Genomic DNA, 7,500 nt, shown 5'->3' on the forward strand with positions numbered 1-7,500 from the left:
TCGCTTTCGATGCCCTTGGTCCGCTATGGTTTCGCAGCAATCTGGATGTGGCGGCGGCGATCTTCCCAGCCCTCTCGGTGGCCTCCTTGACGTGCGGCAGCCATGACAACTTGTCCTGGAGGGTCACACCGAGATAGCGGATCGAGCGGGACGAGGTGACGTCCACGTCGCCTACTCGGACGGTGATCCGCGTCGGGGCTTTGGTGCTGGAAATTACCACCATTTCCGTTTTCGCCGGCGCCAACTCGAGATGGTGTCGAGCCATCCATTCCACAACTGATGTTATTGCCTGTTCTGCAGCAGCTTTCACCGTGTCTGGGGTTGTGCCTGGGACCAGCAGCACCAGGTCGTCGGCATACCCCAGGATCTCCGCATCGGGTGGCAGGGCGATGTCCAACACACCGTCGTACATCGTGTTCCACAGGGTGGGGCTCAAGATAGACCCCTGTGGTACCCCTGCCGTGACGGACCGCACTACCGGGCCATCAGAGGTTTCATACACCAGCTCCCGGTCCTGGAAATAGCTGTGTATGATACGTTGGAGGCCGGCGGGAACACCTTTCGCCTGCAGCGCAGTGGCGATGGCCTGCCAACTGGCTGTGTTAAACGCGTTCCTCACATCTAGCGCAGCAACTAGGAGGAACCGTTTGTCGCGTCGGTTCGTGCGACCAAACGACATCGCACGCTGGCCGGCCTCAACAACCCTCTGAATAGCGCCGATGGTCGAGCGCCCTCTGCGGAAACCATACTGCCGGTCCGACAGTCGCGGTGAATCTGGATCTTCTAGATGCTCGTGCAGCCTGTTTAGTATCAAGCGCTCAAGCACCTTGCCCAGTGCATCCAACATGCACAAGGGCCGGTACGAGCTACTCACTCCTGGGGTTTTCCTGGCTTCAGGATGAGTACGAGGCGCTGCCTCTTCCACGCTGCAGGAAACGTGCCGTTAACGAGGCAGTCCTGGTACAGCGCTGTGAAAACCCCCGTGTGCTCGAGAATGGCTGCTTTCACCGCCGCATTCGGGATACCGTCGAGTCCCGGGGCCTTTTATTGGCCATGCGGCGTGCGATGAGTTTAAGCTCATCGTCCGAGACATCTGCTACTGCTCCAGACTGCTCCTCTCCCTCGATGGTAGCCGCTTCTGGCCAGACGAGGGGCGGGTGCTGGGGAAGAGATCGGACACGATGTGTTCGAGCCTGTCCTGCCTGTCTCGGGTGGCGTCCGTCCACCACGGAGGTGGGACAGAACGACGAGATATCCGGCTCCGAACACATTCTCCTCGGCGATATCGATCAGCTCCTGGAACGAATTCCTCTTGCTGGCCTTTATCGCCTTCCCCAGCTCCGCCCTCGCTGATCGATGTTCTGCTGCGGCGATGCTCCGTTCCTGCAGGTCACTGGTCTGCTGCATCCGATCACGGGCGCGTTCACAGTTCTCTCGCAGCAGCCTGAGCAGCGGCGTCCACCAGAACAGGTCACGATGGGGGTCACTGTGCGACGTTGTGACCCGCTGCATCGTCTTGTCACACGCGGCGAGCATGATCTCAACCATGCGTTCGTGACTTACCGCCCGTTCTGAGAACCGCTCGTCTAGCAGCGTCGAAAGGAAGGCTCGCTGCGAGAACTGCGTCGCCTTGTAACGCCGACCCGCATGTCGAATGCGCCCCTGGTGTCTCCTCCGTGGTGATGGTGAAGGCTCGTTTGCGACGGGGACTGTGGTGCCAACAGTGTACGTGATGTACCGGTGGTCGGAGTACGAGTACTCACTGCACACGTTCCACGTTCCCGGCTGCGCGATGGTTGGTGTCGCAAACGCCACGTCCACGATGCTCGCTGTTGCCGCTCCATTGCCGTCGAAGGTGCTCGTCGTGCCCTGATTTAGCACAACCAGGTCTAGCTGCTGTATGGCACTGAGCAGCTCTTCCCCTGTCGCTGTTACGCTCGCTTCCCCATTCCACGTGCCAGGCGTTGAAGTCGCCGGCAATGACGACCTGTGGATGGGAAGTCGCTTCGAGCTGAACTGCTTCAATGAAGCGCTCGAACTCGTCGGTGGGTTGACGAGGTGGAGCGTAACAGCTGAGGAAAGTGGTGCCGCCGATCTCGGCAGCGACGAGTCCCGGTGTGTTGCTGCACCAAATCCTCTGGAGAGGAAGAGTCCCAGTAGCGACGATGGCAACCTTCTTCGAGCAGTCGAAAGCCCATCGACCGTTGTTGGCAGGCGGTCGATACAGCTCCGACAGCAGCAGCACGTCCACTTTCTTCTCTCGGGCAGTTTGGAGGGCAATGTCCTGGGCCCTCTCTCCTCTGCCCAAGTTCACCTGCATTACTCGCAGTTGTGGGGTCATTGCAAGGCCGACCGGGCGCAGTCGGGGTGTCCAATTGCGTGTGGACCACCGCACTTGAGGCACTTTGGTTGAGAAGTGCATGCCTTTGCCATGTGCCCCACAACGCCGCAGCGTATGCACATGTTTTGCCGATCGTCGGGTGAACGGCAGTCATGGGCCCGATGACCCAGCTCGAGGCAGCGATAGCAGCGCACACGCTCGAGGGGTCGGCGGCGCGGCTCTGACTTTGCTGACGCAAAAGCCCAGCTTGATCTTTGTGCCGTCGAGTTCGCTCACGAACTTTGCAGGCAATCGCACGTACGCCCGCTGGGTGCCATCGGCCATCTGTGTCATTGTGGTCGACACAATTCCCGCTCCCGACTCGAACTTGCTGTCAAGCAGCGAAGTGAGGTCGTCCTCTCGGGCTAGCGGGTCGACGTCATGTATGACCACTGACGCCATTTCTGTAACGTGCCGGCACACTCCAGCACTGCCCACGATGGCACGAACCTGCTGCAGCATATACTGCGCATTCGCCTTGCGGCTGAGCGTGAGTCGCAGCAACGCCTTACTGGTGCGGCGGCCCAGGACGACGTGGTCCTTAAGCGGCTTGTACCGCTCGTCAGTCTTAACTGCCGTTTGCACAAGCAGCAGAAGGCTCTCCCAGTCCTGACCTTCGTTGGGCGAAACCTCAATAAGCTCGGGCTTGGCCGGCTTTCGCTGCTGTGATCGCTGCTGCTGTTGACGCTGTTGTTGCGGACGCTGTTGCTGCAGACGCTGTTGCTGCTGCTGCTGCTGCGGCTGCTGCTGCGAGCGCTGCTGCTGCTGCTGCGATCGCTGCTGCTGCTGTCGTTGCTGCCGGAGCTGTGGTGGGACATAACGCTCATCTTGCTGCTGCTGCTGCTGCTGCTGGTGCTGCTGCTGCTGGTGCTGCTGCTGCGGTTGGCGTTGCCGCTGGGACGGGCGGCCTCTTACCACCGTTGTCCAGAGCTGCTGCTGCGGCTGCTGCTGCTGTTGTTGCTGTGGCTGCTGCTGTTGCTGCTGTTGCTGCTGTAGTCGTGGAGGAAGCTGCTGCTGCCTCTGTTCGCGTTGAAGCAAACTTTGCAGCGACTGCTGCTGCTGTTGCTGTTGCTGCAGCTGCTGCTGACGCTGCTGTTGACGCTGCTGCTGACGATGCTGCTGCTGTTGGCGCTGCTGCTGCTGCTGCTGCTGCTGCTGCTGCTGCTGCTGCTGCTGACGTTGCCGCTGCTGCTGCTGCTGCTGCTGCTGCTGCTGCTGCTGCTGCTGCTGCTGCTGCTGCTGCTGCTGCTGCTGCTGACGTTGCTGCTGCTGCTGCTGCTGACGCTGCTGCTGCCGCTGCTGCTGCTGCTGCTGCTGCTGCTGCTGCTGCTGCTGCTGCTGCTGCTGCTGCTGCTGCTGCTGCTGCTGCTGCTGCCATTCTCGCTCTCGCCGCCTCAGCCGCTGCTGACAGGGATAACTGGCTTGTGGCCGCCAAGCGTTCATAGCGACGTGGCTTTTTGATCCTTCGATGTCGGCTCTTCCTATCATTGTGAAGCAAAATTCACCAAGCGTAGGATTGTTCACCCTTTCAAGGGAACGTGAGCTGGGTTTAGACCGTCGTGAGACAGGTTAGTTTTACCCTACTGGTGTGTGCTTATAGTCGCTATCTTAACGGAATTCCTGTGCAGTACGAGAGGAACCACAGGTACGGACCACTGGCTCAATACTAGTCCGACCGGACTTTGGTATGACGCTACGTCCGCTGGATTATGCCTGAACGCCTCTAAGGTCGTAGCCAATCCGAGCTGATAGCGCTTCTCAAACCCATTAGGTGTTCGGAAGCTAGCGGGCCTAACAACCCTCTGAGATCCGTTGGAGTCTGCGTCTGCAGCCCGGCGTCTCATCCCGCTATACCTAGGCCGCAATGAGTGGAGTTCGCTGCACGTGTTAGTACCGTAACTGGGAACGCCGTTGGCTTGAGCTCTGCCCAACGTGGATATACCTAGTTTCGACACCTATCAACCGCCCGCAAACGACGGGACTTCAGGCTGGGAGCTGCGAGTTGTAGAGATGCGTTCGCATCGATCCTCTCAGGCGACCCATGCTTGGTGGTTTGTCCGTGTGCCCCTTCCTCGATGTGCGCAAGCTCGTCTTGGTCTGGGGACCACGTCGACACAGGGGGATACTCTTGTGAGAGCATGAGTGTACTAAGTTGAGTGTAGCAAGGGAACGCGTGCCCCTTCCTCGTTGGCGTAACTAACCATCTTGGTCTGGGGACCGTGGTACCGTGCTCTGGTGAAGCTTGGTGCGTGCTCCTTCCTTGTCAGACGAGTGACTTGACCTGGTCTGGAGACCGTTCCTTTATACTAGTGGACAAGAGTTGGCTTCTTCCGTGTCAGACGAGTGACTTGACATAGGATGGAGAAGGACACTTAACACTAATGAGCTTGTCGGCGTGCCTCGTTCTCGACTTGATTGTCTTGATGTGAGGACCGTGCGGACCACACCAGTAAGCTTACACATGCTCGTTACAAGTTGTATAAGTTGACCCGTTTGGCCCGGTTGCCTTGCACATGATGGTGTTGACCATGTTCGGTTAACAGGTCGTGTGTCGAGGTGGTCGGCCTTGGTAGTAGGATGTCTTGTGCATGTGACGTGTTGACCTGGTTTGGTCGGTGTGTCGTCGTGTACGAGATGACCTACTTACCCGTTAGTTTTCCAAGTTGTATTATGTGTTGACTTAGTTGACGTGTCATGTGCTTGGATGATTAGCGTACGGGTCATGTATGGTGCGCTTGCTTCAGTTGAAGGGATGTACTAGTACAGTTGTATTAATCGTTTATTTCACGATCTGGTCTTTTGGCTGGATCGTGAAAAAACGCTAAGTCCCAAATCCTGAACTCGAGAAGAAAGCGCCAATGACAACGTTTTTGACTGGAGCTCCCTAGCATTCGGCTTTTTCTACTTTGAAGGGATGCACTGTTGTATGAATTGTTTATTCACGAACTGGTCGTTTGATTGGATCGTGAAAAAAACGCTCAGTCCCAAATCCTGAACTCGACAGGAAAGCGCTGATTGCAAACATTTTGACTGGAAGTCCCTTGAAAATGGCGTTTTCGTTATTGGCATTATGTTGCACGTTTATTGTGGCTAGAACATTAATTATTCACAAAATGGCACCAAAGCTTGGCAAAAGTCGCGAAACACTCCTATCTCGACGCACCAGCAATCGCAACTTGATGCAAAATAAATTGCACGAGCTAATGATACTTGTACCATGCACAGTACACCGTACCAAAATATACCCCTGAAAGTGTGCAATTTGGTGCTACCCTAGGGAATATGTATGGAGAAGCCTAGCTACGTGTGTCGCACGTTCCAAGTTGCATGGACGTCGAACAGAGGCATGCAAAAGCACCTATCTAGGGAATTACTCTACGTTCTAGTAGCAAGTGCGATTTTCCGGTCCAGCACGGCAGTACGCCTGCACGCATACACTCCATGTACCAAAAATGTACCAACCTAGGCGTTGCTCAGTAGCTTTTGGCGGCACATAGAAAAAGTATTCGAGTTCAGATTTTTGGGACTTAGCGTATTTTTAAAACTAATAACGAAAATTAAATTTTAAATCGGTAAACGGCTAGGAGTTGCTCAGTAGCTTTTTGCGCAACGTGGCAAAAGTATTCGAGTTCAGATTTCTAGGACGTAGCGTATTTTTCAATCATAATAAACCGAATCAAACATAACAATGATGAAACTTACACCATGTCCCAAGGTTGTGCACAAAACGTAACGATAAAGTGCTGGCGAAGTTAGAGGTGCACCAAAATTGTGTACCGATCAGGGAAAGTACTCTACGTTCCTATGATTTGGGTGAAAAGTGTTATTTAACTGCTGGTTAGAATAGACAGTTGCTTATCATACACATCGCAAACGAACACCCCTTAGTGAGCATTAGCAAAAGTCAATTGCACAAAGCAAATGCAATACAAACTGATCAAGTACATTAAAGAACGCTACGTAGCAGGACTTCTTTCCAAGAATGGTGTCCGCAACGGGAGGGCAAGCGTCCTTCCCAGGTTTTCCTAGTAAACCTTGTATGGTAAACATACCCAAGCGTGTCTGTAAGCACGCAACGAAAGTCACGAACGGGCACATACCTAGGGAATGTACTCTACGTACTTGGACTTTTGTCCAAGAATGGTGTCCGCGACGGTCGGGCACTGCGACGCAATAACCAAATCCTAGGATTGTAACTTTAGTGTGCACAAACATAAACATTAACGCGTTCGCTCGGGCTGCGCCGTCCGTGTTGAACACAAATGTGGGTGATTATATGCGTGGAGGGACAAAAACATACGAGGAGGAGACAGTTTTCTGCACGATGTGCACAGAGCTCATTTCGTCGTCCCGGGCGAATGGAAAACACAAACATCGCGAGTATCGTTCTAGGTTTCTGTCTATAAAAGGGCAGGCCAAAAGGTGACCGGTTGAGATAAGCATTTTAAGCATACAAACACTTTATTGGAACTTTTGATACAAAAACAAGGTACGTACATGTAGGTTGTACCAACATGGACATCTATGAACGCGTACGCTCGGGCTGCGCCCTCCGTCTTGTACTTTCCTGATCGGTACACAGTTTTGGTGCACTGCTATTCCGACCGGCAACTTGTACCAACATATACATCCATGAACGCGTACGTAGTGTACTTTCCCTGATCGGTACACACTGTTGGTGCACGGCATAAGAAAAGAGCTAAAATGGTCAAACTCAATCCATTTCAACAATAGATAGTCGATAGTAGCTGTGCCGATGAAGTAGGGCACGATGCAAGTTAATGTTGTTTAATGAATAACATGTCCGCCATACATTTCAGTACAAAATTGCTCGGTCAGACCTACAAAGTGCTATATCTCGAATACGAGGCGTCGGACTGGGGGTTGTAGAACAATTTTAAGTTCGTCTAATGATTCTACATCCGATTCTGGATAGCGGTTTTTGACCACTTTTCAATATTTTGTGACACCCCGAACCTAGGGGCAGCTCCTAGCTTTTTTCAAAAATGTGCACCGATCGGGCCGGAGAGCTCGTGTGGCTCAAAACATGTTTTTCGCTAAAACACCTCAAAACGTGTCGAGAACGCACCCTAGCTCTTGTTTTTCAAAAGTTATGGCCA

At 53.9% G+C, this 7,500-nt stretch overlaps 1 pseudogene; it reads left to right on the top strand.

The window, feature by feature from the left end:
* LOC120907907 overlaps positions 1-4,438 on the top strand; it is a 9,322-nt pseudogene extending 4,884 nt beyond the window's left edge.
* The last annotated feature ends 3,062 nt before the right edge of the window (positions 4,439-7,500 follow it).

This window comes from Anopheles arabiensis (genome assembly GCF_016920715.1).
Source record: "Anopheles arabiensis isolate DONGOLA chromosome X unlocalized genomic scaffold, AaraD3 X_pericentromeric_contig0026, whole genome shotgun sequence".
NCBI classification, from domain to species: domain Eukaryota; kingdom Metazoa; phylum Arthropoda; class Insecta; order Diptera; family Culicidae; genus Anopheles; species Anopheles arabiensis.